Source organism: Triturus cristatus, chromosome 3_1 (genome assembly GCF_964204655.1).
Source record: "Triturus cristatus chromosome 3_1, aTriCri1.1, whole genome shotgun sequence".
In the NCBI taxonomy this organism is placed as follows: Eukaryota; Metazoa; Chordata; class Amphibia; order Caudata; family Salamandridae; genus Triturus; species Triturus cristatus.
The window spans coordinates 1064308520-1064328304 of record NC_140583.1 but is presented as its reverse complement, the minus strand read 5'-3'; the positions used below and the strand labels follow the sequence as shown (position 1 = coordinate 1064328304).

At 49.2% G+C, this 19785-nt stretch overlaps 1 protein-coding gene and 1 pseudogene across 2 annotated transcripts in view; both read right to left on the bottom strand.

The window, feature by feature from the left end:
* VPS11 (VPS11 core subunit of CORVET and HOPS complexes) overlaps positions 1 to 19785 on the bottom strand; it is a 177217-nt gene that overhangs the window by 41531 nt on the left and 115901 nt on the right. The gene's annotated exons all lie outside the window — the stretch shown is intronic.
* Positions 967 to 2631, bottom strand: LOC146861529 (eukaryotic translation initiation factor 3 subunit I pseudogene; annotated as a pseudogene). The gene has a single exon (XR_014978998.1). The product of XR_014978998.1 is annotated as a eukaryotic translation initiation factor 3 subunit I pseudogene (transcript).

Here is a 19785-nt window from a genome sequence, read left to right as displayed (position 1 = left end):
GAAGCACTGCCTGCCCAACTGCAGCATCCTACTCGTTTAAAGTTGCCAAGCAGTAATGTCTTGTAAACGTATGTCTGCTTGACCACGTAGCTGCTCTGCAGATCTGATGAAAAGGCACTCCAGCAAATAATGCGGTTGAAGAAGACATCGCTCTAGTGGAGTGAGCCCTCACTGGTGACTGCAATGGCTTGTTTGCCTTTTGATGGCAGAAGACGATGGCTGCTGAAACCCAACGTGCAATAGTTGGTTTTGTAACTGGACGTCCCTTGTGATAGCGTCCATAAGCTATGAAGAGTTGATCAGTCTTTCGTAAAGAAGCTGTTCTGTTGATGTAGAACTTTAAACATAGTTTCACATCCAGGGAATGTAATCTTTGCTCCGCAGGAGTTTGAGGATTAGCAAAGAAGGTTTTCAAAATCACTGGTTCGTTAATATGAAAGTCTGAAGGCACCTTCGGCAAGAAAGTTGGATTTGTACGCAACACTACAGAATCTGGTTTGAACTGTAGGAAAGGTGGATTTATGGTAAATGCATGAATGTCACTGACGCGACGTGAAGACGTTAGTGCCAGAAGAAGAGCCACCTTCCAAGTTAGATACTTCAACTCGACCTTGTGAATAGGTTCAAACGGTGCCCTCATTAGTTGTGCCAATACGATGTTTAGATGCCACAATGGAGGCGGGCGTCTAACAGGAGGAAATTTGCGAAATAACCCTTTGAAGAATTGATGGATAATCCTTGAAGAACAAAGGGACGTCGAACCATCCTGACGGAAACGGGAAATTGCCGCCAGAAAAACCCTCAAGGTTGCATGAGACAATCCGGAGTTAGCTAAATGCAAGAAGAAAGGTAACAATTGTTGAGGCGTGGAGTGAAACGGGTGAACCCCATTAGCTGCACACCAGTGGCAGAATCTTTTCCACTTTAATTTGTACGTTTTTTTTATTTTTTTATATTTTAGATCTTTATGAATTACAAATATTCATGGTCTTCATTTTAGCCACATTTATCCGATGTTAAACGTATTTCAACTCTCCCATCAACGCTCAGTGACTGTGGTGAAGAATGTGGACTTTTCCAACACCAATAGTCAGTTTGGGGTAGCTACAGTCAGTGAGCACAGTCGAGTTCAAACAAAAAACACATCAGTTGTGAATGATTCCAGTCAGCTTTCAATTCAATTTAACTGTTGGCAAATATCTGGATTACAACTTAGCGTTCCTTTACACCAACCTGTGGTCACTGACAGATAACCAATTCTTACTTTATTTAAGTAGGATTAGTTAATTTCACATTCCCTCCCATGCTCATTGGATATAACTGTTGCCTGACGCCCCACAAGACAATTAAGGCAGCTGAAAAAACATTACATTTTTAGGTTCATAAAAGTTCTTTCCATTGGTGGGACAGCTGAAAATCAGGTTTACTGTACAGTTTTGTTTCCAGTGCAAACAACAGCTTCACTGGCAGTCGCCTGCTCCCAAGTATATTACAGAGAATGCTCATTTCACACCTTGGAGGATAAATAGGGTAATAATAGCGCAGTGATAAGTCAGGTTTAGAAAAGAGGAATAAGAAATACATAAATCGAGCCATCATGCTTCAAACTCAAACTCCAAGTACTGAGAGTCAAAATTATGGATCCGAACATAGCCGTCTTCACCGCCACTGCTGTAACTCTTTCCATCCGGGTGAAATTCAGCACTGTTAATTGGCCCGAAATGTCCCTTGACTCTATCAAACTCCTCTTCAAACACCAAATGGAAAAATCTTGCCTCAAACTTTCCAATCCTGGTGGAAGTTGTGGTTACATCCATGGCTTCTTGACCACCACCTAAAATCACATGGTCATAGATTGGTGACAGGGCAGCCGAATTGACTGGACGCTCTGTGCGGAAGGTCTTCAAGTGTTCTAAAGAAGTGGCATCAAAAAGCTTTGCTGTGTTGTCCTTGGAGGCTGTAACAAACATGGTATGGTCGCGGGAGGTCTGGATGTCATTGATCTGTTTGTGGTGCTCCTTAATGTTGCCAACAATCTCACCAAACTTAGCACTGAACTGGTTCAGTTCCCCATTCTCATGCCCAGCGATGACACACTCCCCAAGAGGGCCCCACACAGCACTGGTGATCTTGGAGTCATTGCAAGGGATCTTCATGTATGGTTCGTTGTCCTCTATTTGACTGGGATCCCGCAGGTCAAAGAAGTTGATAAAGCACTGATACCCCATCTGCTTATCTGTGGAGAACATAATGATGTTTCCCCCAAAGTCGAAGCCACAGGTACGAACTGCAGAGTTGGTATTTACCAGTGCCAGCTGCTTCCCTGTTTCACAGTCGAAGAGTCTGCAGGAGTTATCGGCGGAGCCAGTGAGGACATGCCTGGTGTCCCAGTCAGAGTCCACACACCAGACTGCTCCAGTATGCCCATTGTAGGTGCCAAGTCGCTCTCCATTCACAGAATACCAGACATTCACTATCGGATCTTTTGCAACAGTGAAGAGGAGGTCGCCTTCTCGGTTGTATTTGATCTGGGTGATAGACCTCTCGTGGCCTTGCAATAGGATAGGTTTCATGATGCCGGTGCCGAGCTTGGGCCTCTCCTGCGACACTTAACGTGCGGGATCAAACAAAAAGCAATTTGTACGTTTTTACCGTAGAAGGAGCCCTCGCCTGAGCCAAGATGTCTCTACAGTCCTGTGGAATGTCTAAATGGGCAAATTCACAGTGCTCAGGTTCCAAGCTGATAAGCTCATTGAGGAGGGATTCGGATAACAAATTTTCCCCTTGCTCATTGTAAGTAGATCTGTACGAGGATGTAGAAGGATTGGTTCGCATTGAGACAGTAGGAGTAACTCTGAGAACCATGCCTGCCGAGGCCAACGAGGGGCTATTAGAAGTAGATGGCAAGGTTGCCTCCGCATCTTCCACAGTACACGAGGTATGAGTGGGATTGGAGGAAAAGCGTAGGCAAACAGATTGTACCAGTTCATCAAAAGGGCATTGCCCCGTGATCCTTGGTGGGGATGCCAGCTTGCATAATCTCGGCATTTCCGGTTCTCTGGTGTGGCAAAGAGATCCAGTTGTGGGCGACCCCACCGTTGAAATATTTTCTCCAGAGTTGGCTGATGTAACTCCCATTCGTGGGTCGATGAGGAGGACCTGCTCAGGGAATCCGCTAGAATATTGGATACCCCCGGGTAGATGAACTGCTGCAATCGTGATGTGATGGTCGAGAGACCAATCCCAGATCGACTGAGCTAGTCGAGACAGTTTCGGAGATTTTGTTCCGCCCTGCTTGTTGATGTAGTGCATGCAGGTTGTGTTGTCTGTCTGTATTAGGACTGATTCTCCTTGGATTAAAGGGAGAAAGGATTTGAGAGCCAGAAATATAGCCATGAGCTCCAACCTGTTGATGTGCCAGGCTTTTTGGCATATTGTCCATTTTCCCTTGATTGATAGATCCTCCAAATGAGCACCCCATCCTTCTAGAGAGGCGTCTGTTGTTATTATCATGTCTGGTACTATTGACAGAAATGAAATGCCTTCCATTAGATTTAACGGTTGTGTCCACCACTTCAGCGCCGACTTCATCCGATCTGTAATGGTTACAAGATCGTTGAAAGAACCCGTAACCCGACGCCATTGAACATCCAGTTCTTCTTGGATGGGGCGTGTCCGTAATCTGCAATGAGGGATCAATGCAATGCATGATGACGCCATTCCCAGAAATGACTAACAGTCTTACAGAAACGGATCTTTTTGATCTGATAAGGGTTACCAGACGGAGAATCCTTTGAAGACGGTCTTGGGAGAGAAGTGCCCTTGCTGACACGGTCTCCAAAGTTGCTCCCAGAAAATCCTTGTGATGAGAAGGCTGTAGATGGGACTTCGTGGTATTTATGGAGAGCCCTAAGGTGCGAAACACCTCCTTGCAAAGACGTGTGTGCTGTCGAAGTTGCACTTCCGATTGTGATTTTAGGAGACAGTCATCCAGATATGGGAAGATCTGGACACCCTGGAGACGTAGGAACGCTACCACAGGGGCTAGCACCTTTGTAAACACTCGAGGGGCCGAGCGTAGCCCGAATGGTAGTACCTTGAACTGGAAATTGTTCCGACCCACTCGAAAACGAAGACATTTCCGATGTTGTCGTAGTATGGGGATATGAAAATATGCATCTTGGAGATCGATTGTTGCCATGAAATCTCCTTGTGAGAGTAATCACAAGATCTCTACAAGCTTTAACATGCAAAAGGATTGTTTCTTTAGAAACCTGTTGAGCCCTCAGATCTAGAATGGGTCTCCATTCCCCGTTCTTTTTGGTGATAAGAAAAAAAAAAAAAAAAAAAAAAATCGGTAATAAAATTATTTTCCTCTTTGAGATCTTGGTACTACCTCTATAGCTCCTTTGTTTATTAGAAGTTGAACTTGATGTAACAGTTCCTTGATATGAGTCGGTGGTGGTCCGGTAGGTGGTGTGGGTGGACGGAATTCGATGAACTCTAAAGTGTGACCTCTTTCTACAATGCCCAAAACCCAACGGTCCCTTGTTATGGAGGACCATTGAGAAGAGTACAGAGAGATTCGACCTCCAATTTTCTGGGACTGATACAAGTCATTGTCTCTTAGGGGTGGAACCCCTATAAGAGGATTTTCCTCTGTAAGTCTTGGAAGACTGCTGTCGAGAGGTTTGCTGTTGGTTATAGGAATAACGGTTGGAACCCTGGTTATATGGTCGATACTGGTTGTTTCCTCTTCGAAAATTAGAGGAGGTGCCGCGTCCGCGTGCACCCCGAAAGGACTGTTTCCGAAATTGTAATGTGCCCAGAGAGCGAGCAGTCTCCGTATCCTTTGTATCGATTGGAGAGCTTCATCCACATGATCTCCGAATAAAGCCTCTCCGTCATAAGCCATGTCCAATATTCTTGCCTGTACTTCCTGACGACAGGATGTTGAGCGCAACCAACCTTGCCTGCGCAATACCGCTGCTCCAGCAAGTTGACGGAGTCCCATACAGGCGATATCAACTGCACAGTCTATCATCTCTGCAGATGTACTCTCTCCCTCCTGGAGTACCTTTAGGGCTTCACTCTTCGACGGTTCCGGCAGTTGTTCAACTAGCGTTGATATATCCGCCCATACTTGACGGTCGTAACAGCCTAAGATGGCTAAAGCATTAGCCGCTCTCACAGTGGTGGGAGCCATTGAAGAAAATTTTCGCCCTATGGCGTCCAAACGACGTCCATCACGATCAGGTGGTGCAGTGATCGTTGACGCAGGGTTTCTAGCCCAACGTTGCGCTGCCTGTGTGACCACAGAATCTGGCTTTGATTGACCAGTGAGACACGCTGGCGCTCCTAATGGTGACTTGTACTTTTTTTCCAATCTGGGCACCTGTGCCAGAAGGCTATTTGGGGTCTTCATAATCTTTTTGCCTTCCTCCCAAATAAATTCGATTATAGGGATTGTATGTGTTTGTTTAAAAGGTTGATTTTTGAAATCGTAAAGGAAACAATCCTCTTCCTTATGTTCCGTTGTCAATTTGAATTTTTGTGCTGCCCTATCCAGTAACTGGTGAAAACTTGCAATATCCACCGGTGGTGAGTCACCAGGTATCAGTGGAGAGGGAGATGGTGTTTGAGCATGATAATCATCCCACTCCGCCATACCATCATCCTCATCGCCACCATAATCGAGAATCTCACCATCCTCCCTGTCTTGAGGAATTTCTTCTTCTTCAGTAGCATGAGAAGGTACTGTCCGAGTTGAAGAATGTCGCAGCGGTAGTGAAGGTGTTACCACAGATGGAATTGGAGCCGGCACCGGTTCCGATATAGTTGTTGGTACCACTGGAGGAGGCGGAACCACAGATTCTTGTGGCGATAAAGGAAACCGCCGATTATAATCGTCCAACATGAGTTGAAGATTTGTTATCAGGGACAGTGGTAGCGTCGCAGTTTGCCTTTCTGTAGGAATTTCTTCCTGATAAAATTGTTCCTCATCTTCACTACTATCCTCTTGGCATTTTATTATTAAATCTGAGGGACTGCGTGCCGTCCCAAATGATTCAGGTAAACCTTCTTCTGAATCTTGATCTGAATCAGTGGCAAACAATGGAGAAGGAAGGTGGGAATCCTCCAACGATATAACTTCACCTGACATATCTGGTCGAGAACTCTGTGGCAATGGTAACAAAGGAACAGCGGCAAAAGACGAAGTAGGTGCTGTAGACGTGGAAGAAATTTGATCTTTTAATGACCTCTGAGCAGAAGTCGTCCTTTTAATCTTTATTTTCACCGAAGAGACTGCAGTCGACGGGATCGGAGACATAGAAGGTACTGAGGACATCTTTGTAGACGGACTTGTCTACGGAATCATCGTCGACGGGACTATCGTCGACGGAACCATAGTCGATGGAATTGGCATCGGCGGAACCATCGTCGACGGGACCATCGTCGACGGAACCATCGTCGACGGGACCATCGTCGACGGGACCTTCGTCGACGGAGTCGTCGTCGACAGAGTCGTCGTCGACAGAAACGACGACGAGGTTTTCTTCTTCGTCGACGGAACACTCGTCGACGGGTCAATCGACGACGTAATCGTCGACGAGGATGATTTTACAACCTTCGATGACGACGATGTCAATGTCGACGAGATCTTTTCCTTCTTCGTCGACGACGATGCAATAGGTAATATAGATGATACAGTCTGAATATGCTACTTACCAGTATGCATCTGTTCTTGGCATGTAGGGCTGCTGACATTCATAACTGTGCATAGATCGCCGCCTAGTGTTGGGTCCGGATGTTTGCACGTTGTTGTCCTGGAAGAGTCTTCGAGGTATCCTGGGATAGGTGACTCCTCCCCTGGACTACAGTGCGCATGGGCATCCTCTCCATCCTCAGATTGTTTTTCGCCATTGTGGCAGTGATGGAGTAGATACAGAAAGTGATGACCATGCTTACAGTAATTCTGAGAGCTGCAGCTGCTACAGGCGCCGGGGAGGAGGGAGGGCGATATGAATGTCAGCAGCCATACATGCCAAGAACAGATGCATACTGGTAAGTAGCATATTCAGTTCGAGGCATGTGGGCTGCTGAATTCATATCTGTGCATAGAATGTATAGCAGTGCCCTCTATTAGCGGCGGCTACCAGTGCCAGCTGCAGCGGTCTGAAAAAGGGTTTTGAGAACAGCCTGTCCTACAGCTGCCTGCTGTTTTGATTGCACATCTACACAATAGTGTTTGGTAAATGTGTGTGTAGTGGACCAGGTGGCTGCTCTACATATATCATGCAGGGGAATATTTCCTAGAAAAGCCATGGAGGCCCCTAACTTACGTGTTGAGTGGGCTCGTGGGGGAATAGTTAATGTGCGTTTTGCCTTTTGATAACAAATTTGAATACACTTAACTATCCATCTAGCTATCCCTGCTTTGGAGATGGCGTTACCTTTGTGGTGTGGGGCAAAGGCAACGAACAGTTGTTTTGTCTTCCTAAAGGGTTTAGTCCTGTCGATGTAGTACATGAGGGCCCTCTTTACATCTAGTGTATGGAGTGCCCTTTCCGCGACAGTTTGTGGGTTTTGGAAGAAAACGGGCAGTTCAATAGTTTGATTTATGTGGAACTGCGATATTACCTTGGGCATGAATTTGGGGTTGGTACGTAGTACGACCCTGTTGGCGTGAACCTGTATAAATGGCTCTTGAACGGTTAGTGCCTGGAGTTCACTAACTCTCCTCAAAGAAGTGATCGCTACTAGGAAAGCTACTTTCCAGGTAAGGAATTGAATCTCGCATGAGTGTAGAGGTTCAAAGGGTGGACCCATCAGGCGTGTGAGGACCAAGTTGAGGTTCCACATCGGAGCCGGTGGGTGGCTTGGTGGAATGACTCGTTTGAGTCCTTCCAAGAATGCTTTGATGGCAGGCACTCTGAATAGAGAGAGGTGCTGCCTGGTTTGTAGATAGGCTGATATTGCGGTCGAATGGACACGTATAGAGGTGTACGCCAGATTGCATCGGTATAGGTGTAAGAGGTAACAAATGATGTTTTGGATGGATGCGTCCAGCGGGTTAATGTCATTATTACTGCAATAAATGACAAACCTTTTCCATTTGGCTGCATAGCAAGCTCTTGTAGTGGGTCTCCTGGCCTCCTTGATGATGTCCATACAGTCAGGTGGCAGGTTGAGGTAGCCAAACTCTAGGACTTCAGGAGCCAGATTGCCAGGTTCAGCTGTTGCGGATTTGGGTGCTGAATCTCTCCATGGTTCTGCGTCAAATGCGCGGGTTTGATCCGCAGCCTTTGATGCGGCACCACGGAAAGTTCGAGGAAGGTGGTGTACCATGGCTGGCGTGCCCACGTAGGAGCAACTAGGACGAGTGTCAGGGAGTGTTGTCTGAGTTTGCGAGCCACCAGCGGTATCAACGGCGCTGGGGGAAAAGCGTACGCAAATCTGCCGGACCAGTTCATCCATATCGCATTGCCCTGCGACTGCGGATGTGGGAACCTGGCGGCAAAGCTTTGGCATTTTGCGTTTTCGCTTGTGGCGAAGAGGTCTATCTCTGGATGACCCCACTGCTGGAAGTACGGTTGGAGTACTGAAGGGTGTAGCTCCCACTCGTGCATCTGGTGGCTGTGTCTGCTGAGCAGATCCGCCATCTGGTTGTCCTTGCCCGGGAGGTGCTCTGCCATGAGGAACATGTTCCTCTGAATGGCCCACTTCCACATGCTCTGAGCCAGATGAGACAACTGTGGAGAGTGTGTTCCTCCCTGCTTCTGTATGTAGTACATGGCAGTCATGTTGTCCGTCCGGATCAGCACGACTTTGTTGCACAGATGTACTTTGAATGCCTTCATGGCCAGGAAGATTGCCATCAGTTCCAGAAGGTTGATGTGCATCTCCTTTTGTTGTGTCGTCCATAGTCCCTGCACTGTGTAGTGGAGTACATGAGCTCCCCATCCCTGGAGAGACGCGTCCGCTGTCAGTACTATTTGTGGAACAGGCTCTTGGAACGGTCGGCCCTTGCAAAGGTTTTGTGTGTTCCACCAATGCAGAGAGTTGTATGCCCGACCGCTCACCAACACTAGGTCTTTCAACTGTCCTTGAGCCTGATTCCACTGACGTGCTAAGCACTCCTGAAGCGGGCGCATATGTAATCTCGCGTGTGGGACTATGAAAATGCAGGAGGCCATCATGCCTATTAACTGCATGAACACTCGCGCTGGAAGTGAGTGTTGGGGTTTGAACCTGGAGATCAGCATTTGCATGCTGTTGATCCTCACTAAATTTGGCTGAGCTGTGGCCGCCAGAGTGTCTATAGTCGCACCTAGGTACTGTTGTACGTGTGCGGGCTGGAGATGGGATTTCGGGTAGTTTAGTGAGAATCCCAGACTGTGAAGGAGGTGAATGGTGCGGGACATGTGGTTGGCACATTGCTGGGCTGATTGTGCTTGAACGAGCCAGTCGTCCAGGTAGGGGTAGACGTGTACGTGCTGCCTCCGTAGATGTGCCACCACAGTAGCTAGGCACTTCGTGAAAACCCTGGGTGCTGTTGTCACGCCGAAGGGAAGGACTTTGAATTGGTAGTGCTGCCCCTGAACAGTGAACCTGAGGTATTTTTTGTGTGAGGGGTGAATGGGTATGTGGAAATACGCATCCTTGAGGTCCAGCGTGGCTAGGAAGTCTCCCTGCTTGAGAAGCGGAAGGACTTGCTGGAGAGTGAGCATGTGAAAGTGCTCGGAAAGAATGTACCGGTTCAGGGGTCTTAGGTCTAGTATAGGTCTGAGTGACCCGTCCTTTTTCGGTATTAAAAAGTAGAGGGAGTACACTCCCGTACCCTGCTCGTGGACGGGTACGACCTCTATAGCGCCTTTTAGAAGCATACTTTGCACCTCCTGCTGTAAGAGCGTTAAGTGCTCTGAGGACATAGAACGGTTTCTTGGAGGAATTGTGGGTGGAGTGGAGGTTAGCTCTAGACAGTAACCGTATTTGACAATATCTTTGACCCACCTGTCCGTGGTGATGGAGTTCCACGTGGACAGGAACCTTTGTAGCCTTCCCCCGACAGGTGTTATGTGGTCGGGAGGAAGGGAGAGGGCGTCACTGCTTGTTTTTGGGGGAGGACCTGGTGTTGCCGTAGCCGCGTCCTCTTCCCTTTGTACTGGAGCCACGATATCCACCCCGGGTGTTTTTATCGTAGGTGGTTTGTGTATTGCCCTTGTTGTATGTCTGCTGTGACCCCTGTCCTCTACCTGCTCCTCTATTTCCGGGGCGACGAAAGGAGCTGCTCCGAAAGGACTGAGTCTGGAGAGCCCCCATGGACTTTGCGGTGTCCGTGTCCTTTTTTATTTTCTCAAGGGTGGTGTCAACCTCCGGTCCGAATAAATAGTCGGGGTTGACAGGCTGGTTGAGTATATTATTTTGCACCTCAGGTTTGAATCCGGAGATTCGCAACCAGGCATGTCGTCGCAGCATGACGCTTGTGTTTATGGCCCTGGCAGCCGTGTCTGCGGCATCTAGTGCACACTTGATGGAAGCATTTGTGAGTAGCTGTCCCTCTCTGATAAGAATTTCTGCACCTTCTTTGAACTGGTCAGGGAGATGTTGGAGTAGTTGCTCCAATGTGTCATAGTGCGCTCTATCGTAGCGAGCGAGGAGCGCTTGAGTGTTGGCTATGCGCCATATGTTGGCAGCCTGGGCGGCAACTCGCTTGTCAGAGGTCTCTAACACCTTGGACTCTTTGTCCGGGGGAGGAGCGTCACCTGTCGTTTGCGAGTGTGCCCTCTTGCGAGCATTCGCTACGACAATGGAGTCTAGTGGTAATTGGCCTCTGATGTAAGTAGGGTCCCCAGGCGCCGATCTGTATTTCTTATCGATCCTGGGGTTTATCACTCGTGCCCTGGTGGGTTCTTTGAAGATGTCCTTGGCTGGTTTGAGGACCCCTTTCAACATGGGCAGAGTTTTTACATGTCTTTCTGAGGATGCGAAGGTGTCCATAAGAAAGTCGTCCTCGATGGTGTCAGAGTGAAGCTGCACTCCATGATTATTTGCGGCACGTTCGATAAGAGCGTTGAATGCTGCAGTGTCCTCTGTGGGAGATGTTTTCGCCCCATAGAGTTGTGGGTCTTGTGCATCTAGAGGTGCACCTGGATCTGCAGGGTCGCCCCAAGTTTGATCAGGGTCCTGTTGGTAATCAGGGTCTATGTCTCTGTGGTAGGGGACTTGGTCATCCATGTAGTCCTCCAACACATCCGTGTCGGAGTGTGTGGGAGAGAATGATTGTGGATCCTGGTAGGGCGAGTGGTAAGATTCGCTTAGGAGAGGTTCTGAGTCCACAGGCAGCTTCCTTTTTAGTGGGATCCGGAAAGGGTCCAAAGGTGGCTCCGAAGTTATCCTCCGTTCGTGGATAATCCTGCCGGTGTTGGCGTCGATGACGTGTGACGGAGACGCCTCAGCAGGTGTAGTTGTGGAGTGGGTGACCCGTGTCCTGAGTTGGAATATTTTTGGGATCGTGGACGGAGGCAGGCCAAAAGTAATGTTGGCTGGCGCCGAAGAGGCTGCTGGAGCCTTTATTGGGCCGGAGCCGGACGTGTCCTGGAGGACCGTTTTGGTTTTGCTGCTTTGTGCTGCACCAGGTCGCACTTGGAGCGCCTTCGAGGCTTTCGCGCCGACCAGGTCTGTAGAGGCGGTCGTCGACTTTTTTGGCGCCGGCGGGTCATCGAGTCGGGGGGCTGGAATGGCCGTCGACGTCTTCGATGCATGAGGCTTCGGTGTTGCCGTGGAAGCGATGTGAGTCGCAGCCGGCACCTTTGGTGTCGGAGTCGATGGCGTCGACGCCGGGAACCGAACAGGTTTGTTGGCACCGAAGGCCTTTTTCCGTATGCCGACTCCGACGTCGGCCGCTTCAAGTTCGGCACCGAAGTCTGGCTTGGTGCGCTCGGTGCCGACGCGCTTCGCTGGCGTCGAAGGTGTGGAAGGACTCGATCCGACCAGCGCCACTTTTGGTTTCGGTTTCGATTGAACCAGTGCAGCTTTCGGTTTCGGTCTGGAAGAAGGGAAACCAGCCGGTTTAGGTAATAATGGCTGCCGCTGAACGTCCGAGGCCGGGCCCGAGGGCGGGGCCGAAGAACTGCGGGATAGGTCTCGGGTAAGGCCCGAAGGCGATCCCTCGACTGGAGCCATAGACTGTGGCACTGGGCTCTCTTCAGTCTGAACGGGTAGGCCTTGCTCGTCATTGGAGCTACTCTCTTCGGCCCCTAAGGGCTCATCGTAGTCTCCTACCTCGGTGTCGTCTTCATCTCTGCGAAAGAGTGATTCGTCGACGTCGTTCGATCCGGAGTCATGTTCGGAAACGGGACTGGAGGGTAGGATCTCCAATTCTTCGACATCTTCGGTCTCGGCGTTGAAGATGTCTGCCGGGGCCGGTGCCGCGTGCTGCGCTTCGAGTCTTGCCGCTCGTCGGTTCCGTAGAGTCTTCTTGGAACGGAACCGGGCACAGGCCATGCATGTCGATTCGTCGTGATCCAGCGAAAGGCATTTGTTGCACACCGGATGGACGTCGATGTGGGGATATTTCGCATTGCATACCTGTGAGAAGTTGGCCTGATGTATGATGTCACTAGTTCTAGTGTACACCTTATATCAGTCCAAATACCCTTATGGTGATTGGTTGTAAAGTCAACCTTATAGACCAGCTATCCTAGTGGTAGCATGGACAAGAGCAGTCTTAGGCTAAACTCTGAATGGCATGTGAAGCCAGCTGTGATACCATATATAATCCCTTGAATACCAAATGAAAGGACACCACAACAGATATATATATATAAAATAAAGTGTATTTATTCTAGTCAAACCCTCAGCACTCTTTATGAGATTAGAGGTAAGTACAACACAGTCTTATTTAAGCATACATTAAGTCACACAGGTAAGTAATACAGTTAGGCCCTAGGGGCCACGCAAACCATATACTAAGTAAGTGGTATAAGAACCACTGTCACGGAAATAGAATAGGCCTAGGCCTAGGGAATCGCTGGGGCTACACTACACTAGCGTTAGTTAGGAAGTGGGAGGCCCACGGGATTCGTGTGCAGAGTGGAAACACTCACGCGTAATGCGTAAAAGTCAACAGCAATAGTACAGTTTAGAAAACGGTAGATTTAGGACACTTCCGGAGTAGCTAGGAAGTTGAGACTTGAAAACTAGACACTAGGATAGTCACTATCCTGATGAGCACCGGAGTACCCAAGTTACCTAGCCCACAGGCTGCGGGTGCATAGGGGTGAAGATGCGTCATTTTCGTCGTCGACTCCTATGGATGCCTGAAGAAAGATGCTGACAGGCAGTCAGTGAAGAGTGTCCGGTGGATCCCAAGGCTGGGATCAAGAAGAGAAGAAACCTGCAAGCAGAAGGGACAGAGTCAAGGTCACTAGCCAGTGACCACGTGGAACCAGGAAGGAACCAGGCGATGTCGTGAAGATTGCAGGTGAAGGTGAAGCTTGTCGCTGCAGCCAGGAGGACCAGGAAGTGTCGAGGACGACCAGGACCAGGAGGCGAGCTGTCCCACGAAGGCTCTTGCTGTCGGCGGCGTCGAAGTTGGACTAGGACTCACCAAGCCTTGGCAAGCGGAACCCACGAAGAACGAAGGACTTGCTTCTGGTGCAGACCAGGAAGGTCTGGGGTGCTTCTTCTTTGCAGAGAAGCGGGAGCCAGTCTGGAGGAGCCAAACCAGCGCAGAAGATTTCAGGGTGCGTCGTCACAAAGGCCACTAGCCAGCGGGCAAGCAACCGGACAGACGCGGCAAGCAGGAAAATGCTGAAGGGCCCCACGCAGGACTCGTGGAGTGTGGGGGGCTGATCTTCGGTGCAGATGGTGCTTGGGGTTGGGGCTTCTCAATCCCCGGTGCACAACTTCGAGGGTACCTCAGAAGCTGCGCTTTAAGTTACTAGCCACTTTTTCCAGGTAGCCGGTCCCACGTCGCTCGTCGCCTCCACGGATCTCAGCTCTGCTGTAGATGTGGATCAGGGTCGGAGAAGTCTGGAAGTCAAGGCTCTGGTCAGGCTCTGCAGTCGGTTCCTCGTAGAACGTGGGCAAAGCAAAGGGTAGTCTTCTTCTTTCGTCGAATGTCGAAGGTCCAGAGTTTCTGTTCAGTTTTGCAGGTTCAGGATAATCTAATCTCTTGAGGCCCAACTCCCACTCTTATACTAATCTGGGGGGCTGGGATCCCTGCTAGGTCACGCCTTATGAGTGGGACCTGGGAGGGGGTGGTTACACCCACTTCCCTTTGTCCAGTTTCGCGCCAGAGCTGGGGCTGGAGTGCCCCAGCGCCGGTTTGAACTGGACTATGCAAGGAACACCTTGTGTGCCCCAGGCATGTCTCATTCCTTTCAGCCCACCCTGCCCCAATACACTAAAGGCTGTCTGGGGAGGTGCTAGCACCTCCCCAAGCAGGAAACCTATTGTCCAGGCCTCCCTGGCTGGGATCACTCCCAGCTGCAGGAGGTCAGACTTGTGTCGTGGCAGCAGCATCCATTTTGTGATGCTGAGGCTTTGGTCAGAGGCTAACAGTTGAAGTATGATTTTAACATGTCTTTCCCTCTAGAAGGGGGGAATAATATTCTCATGTCCAGAAATGGCATGGGGGTATTATTCCACAGTGTTAGACACCTTACACGACATGTTTCGATAAAGCCAAACCATAGTTACCATAACCGTCTAAGATTATAAGGCACTTTAAGAGTATATGGTAGGCTATATCATAGAACAGCTATAAGGACAAGGTTCCGAAAGCTGCAGACAGGCTCAGCTCATGCTAGAGCACCATCTCACATGTTACCAAGCACTCTGCCTCCAGGATTGTCAAGGCTTGCCATAGGAGTGACTGATAGGTACACATGTGTCTATATGTAAGTTAGGTATAGGAATACTACACCTAAGCAAGGGGTGATTACACGACCTTGCCCCAGCTGAGTGATCAGCCAGTTGTGTCAAAATGGAAGGCCAGGCCAGGGGTGGCATAATACATGCTGCAGCCCCTGGTAGGCCTAGGGTACACCTATGCCCTGGGTACCTAGGGTACACTGTACAGGGGCCAATAAGGTGATCCTATCCAAATGGGTTATGCACCTAAAGTACATAGTATTAATTTAGAGAGAGAACAGCAGGGCTGTGGGTCTGATTAGCAGGCCCACAGCCACATCTAAGTCGAAAACCAGTAAAGCAAAAGCAAAAAGTGGGGGTGAACATAGAAAGCAGACCCTACTCTCCTACACAACCCACCCCAAACTTAGGGACATTAAACTAACCTTGACCAGTTGAGTCTTCATGTTCTAAGTGGAAATATCTGGAGAGTCCATCTGCATTGGCATGGTCAGTCCCAGGTCTATGTTCCACTGTGAAGTCCATCCCCTGTAGGGAAATGGACCACCTAAGAAGTTTGGGATTTTCACCCTTCATCTGATTTAGCCACAAGAGGGGCTTATGGTCTGTCTGAATCTTGAAGTTAGTGCCAAACAAGTATGGCCTCAGCTTCTTCAGGGCCCAAACCACAGCAAAGGCCTCCCTCTCAATAGCTGACCAACGTTTCTCTCTTGGGGTCAGCCTTCTACTTATAAAAGCAATGGGCTGGTCTTGACCATCTACATTCAGTTGTGAAAGAACAGCTCCCACACCTAACTCAGAAGCATCTGTCTGGACAATGAACTCTTTGGAGTAGTCGGGACTTTTCAGAATAGGTGCACTGCACATGGCCTGCTTCAGGTCATCAAATGCTTTTTGACAGCTTACTGTCCACTGAACTTTCTTTGGCATCTTCTTGGAGGTCAAGTCATTAAGTGGTGTCACTATGGACCCATAGTTCTTAACAAACTTTCTGTAGTACCCAGTCAGGCCCAAGAAAGCTCTGACCTGAGTCTGGGTAGTTGGAGGAGCCCAGTCCTTTATGGTCTGGATCTTGCTCTCCAGTGGTTGAACCTGACCCCCACCAACTAGGTGGCCCAGGTATACAACCTTGCTCTGCCCTATCTGGCACTTAGTGGCCTTGATAGTGAGGCCTGCCTTTTGCAGGGCCTCTAAAACATTCCTCAGGTGGACCAGGTGATCCTCCCAGGTGGAACTAAAGACAGCAATATCATCAAGATAAGCTGCACAATAATCATCCAACCCAGTAAGGACTTGATTCACCAACCTTTGGAAAGTGGCAGGTGCATTCTTCAAACCAAAGGGCATTACCACAAATTGATAATGTCCTCCTGGGGTCGAGAAAGACGTTTTGGCCTTTGCACTCTCAGCTAGTCTGATTTGCCAGTAGCCTGCTGTTAGGTCAAATGTGCTCAAAAACTTAGCAGCTGCCAGTCTGTCAATGAGCTCATCTGCCCTAGGTATTGGGTGGGCATCTGTCCTAGTGACAGCATTGAGACCTCTGTAGTCCACGCAAAACCTCATCTCTCTCTTACCAACTTGGGTGTGAGGTTTTGGCACAAGAACTACAGGACTAGCCCAAGGGCTCTCTGAAGGTTCAATGACTCCCAGCTCCAACATCTTTTGTACCTCAACTTTTATGCAGTCCCTGACATGGTCAGGTTGCCTGTAGATTTTACTCTTCACAGGCAGACTGTCACCAGTGTCCACCTCATGGGTGCACCAGTTTGTCTGACTTGGGGTCAGAGAGAACATATGTCTGTAGGATTGCAGAACTTGTCTGCAGTCCTGTTGCTGATGGACAGTGAGGCTGTCAGAAAAGACCACACCATCAACTGAGCCATCATCAGGGTTCTGAGTCAACAGGTCTGGGAGAGGGTCACTCTCTTCCTCCTGCCCCTCATCTGTAGCCATGAGTAGCCCCATGTCTGCCCTGTCAACATATGCCTTCAATCTGTTGACATGAAGCACCCTGTGGGGGCTTCTGGGAGTCCCAAGGTCCACCAAGTAGGTGACTTCTCCCTTTTTCTCAACAATAGTGTGGGGTCCAGACCATTTGTCTTGGAGTGCTGCTGGGGCCACTGGCTCCAACACCCACACTTTCTGCCCTGGCTGGTAAACAGTCAGTACAGCCTTTTGGTCATGCCAAGCGTTTTGGAGTTCTTGGCTTGCCTCAAGGTTTTTAGAAGCCTTCTTCATATACTCTGCCATCCTGGAGCGGAGACCAAGTACATAATCCACTATGTCTAGTTTGGGTTGTCTGAGAGGTCTCTCCCATCCTTCCTTCACCAAACACAGGGGTCCTCTTACAGGATGCCCAAACAAAAGCTCAAAAGGGCTGTAGCCAACCCCCTTTTGTGGGACCTCTCTGTAAGCAAACAGAAGGCAGGGTAAAAGGATGTCCCATCTTCGCCTAAGCTTGTCTGGTAAACCTTTTATCATTCCCTTTAGGGTCTTGTTGAATCTCTCAACAAGCCCATTGCACTGTGGGTGATAGGGTGTGGTGAACTTATAGTTAACACCACACTCCTTCCACATTGCAGTCAAGTATCCTGACATGAAGTTGGTACCTCTGTCAGAAATGACCTCCTTTGGAAAGCCCACTCTGGAGAATACTCCAAGCAGGGCCCTTGCCACAACAGGAGCTGTTGTGGTCCTCAGGGGAATTGCTTCTGGGTACCTGGTGGCATGGTCCACTATCACCAGTATGAATCTGTGCCCAGATGCTGTTTGTGGGTCCATTGGTCCTACAATATCTATGCCCACTCTTTCAAAGGGGACCCCCACCACAGGTAGTGGTATGAGGGGGGCCTTTGTGGTGCCACCTGATTTGCCACTGGCTTGGCAGGTGACACAGGAGCGACAAAACTCCTTAGTATCTTCTGACATATGGGGCCAGTGAAAGTGAGGGACAAGCCTGTCCCAAGTCTTGTTCTGGCCTAAATGTCCTGCAAGGGGAATATCATGGGCCAAGGTTAGAAGGAAGCCTCTGAACTTCAGTGGTATGACCAACCTCCTGGATGCACCAGGCTTGGGGTCTCTAGCCTCTGAATACAGTAGCCCTTCATCCCAATACACTCTATGGGTACCTTGAGCATTCCCTGCAGCCTCAGCAGCAGCCAGCTGTCTGAGGGGTTCAAGAGAGGGGCAGTCTAATTGAGCCTGCCTCAGATCTGCCCTTGAAGGTCCCCCTGTCCCAAGAAACTCAACCTGATCAGGTTCAAGTTCTTCTAGGACAGTTCCTTCAGGGCTCTCAGAATCATCCTCCTGGGAGGGCTGATCCACCACCTGAGGCAGGGGGGAAGGCACAGCCTTAACCCTACTGCTCTTTCTCTTGGGTTGTGACTGGTCCATAGTTTCAGGATCCAGCACTTGTTCAGTGGTGCACTTTTTGGCCTGTGACCTGGTCACAGCAAGGACATGTGCATCTATCCCCAGCATTTCTGCATGGGTCCTATACTCCACTTCAGACCAAACTGAAGTTTCAAGATCATTGCCCAGTAAACACTCTACAGGAAGGTCTGAACTAACAACAACTTTCTTGAGGCCAGTTACCCCTCCCCAGGAGAAGTTAACAATAGCCACACTATGGGAGGTAGTGGCATTGCTAGCGTTGGTCACTAGGTAATTCTCACCTAGTATGATCTGTCCAGGGTCCACAAAAGCAGGTGTCACCATTGTGACACTAGCTCCAGTGTCCCTGTAGGCCTGAGCCATTCTTTGGTTGATAAAAGGTGTCTGTCTGTACTTGCCCAGGTTACTGGGGCCTACAGTAGAGGACAAAGCTAAGTCCCCATCACAGATCAGAACAGCCTGAGTAGGTACTCTGACTAGGCCAGAATCCTCCTCAGTTCCCAGGGTTAACCCTACTACACCCTTTTGCTGGGAACCACCACTTACAGCTGAACTAGGGGGTACAGTTGCCTTAGGGGCAATGGTGGCTGGGGGCTTATCCTTTTTGGTGCACTCACTAAACCAATGTGAGTTGGACTTACAATAGTTGCACCATGGTTTCTTTTGGCCATCTTTCTTTTTATCCTTTTTGGGACCACCCTCCCCCTGAGCCTTTTGGGGGCCTGGTGAAGACTTCTGGTCTTTTTGTTTCTGCTCATTACCCTTCTGGTCTGCCTTTTTCTGATCACCGCCCTGGTTCTGGTTTTTCTGCTTAACTCTAGTCCTGACCCATCTATCTGCCTTCTTTCCCAATTCTTGGGGAGAAGTCAGATCAGAATCAATCAGGTGTTGATGCAATAGCTGGTTTTGACAGTTGTTAAGTATTTGCTCTCTCATGATCAAATTATACAATCCTGTATAGTCCTTAACCTTACTTCCCATTAGCCAGCCTTCCAGAGCCTTAGTGGCACAATCTACAAAGTCAGTCCAGTCCTGAGTCTGTGTCTTCTGGGTATCCCTGAACAACAACCTGTATTGTTCAGTGGTTAGGCCAAACCCATCAATCAGAGCACTCTTCAGGACAGTGTAATTATCTGCATCCTCATCACTAACTGTGAGGAGCTTGTCTCTGCCTTTCTCAGAGAAGGAGAGCCACAAGATAGCTGCCCACTGACTTTGGGGTACCTGCTGTACTTTGCAAGCTCTCTCCAAAGCAGTTATCCATTTGTGGATGTCATCCCCACACTTGTAGGGAGGGACAATCTTGCTCAGGTTTCTATTATCATAGTGCCTGTCTCTATCCTTAGGGATATTGCTGCCACCAGTGGGTTCTGACCCACTCAACTTTTTTTTCTCTAGCCAGAGCAAGCTTCTCTTTGGCAAGGGCAAGTTCTTCCCTCTGAATCCTCAGATTAGCTTCCCTCATTCTGGCTTCATGCTCCTTTCTCTCAGGGGAAGTCATTCCCCTGTGAG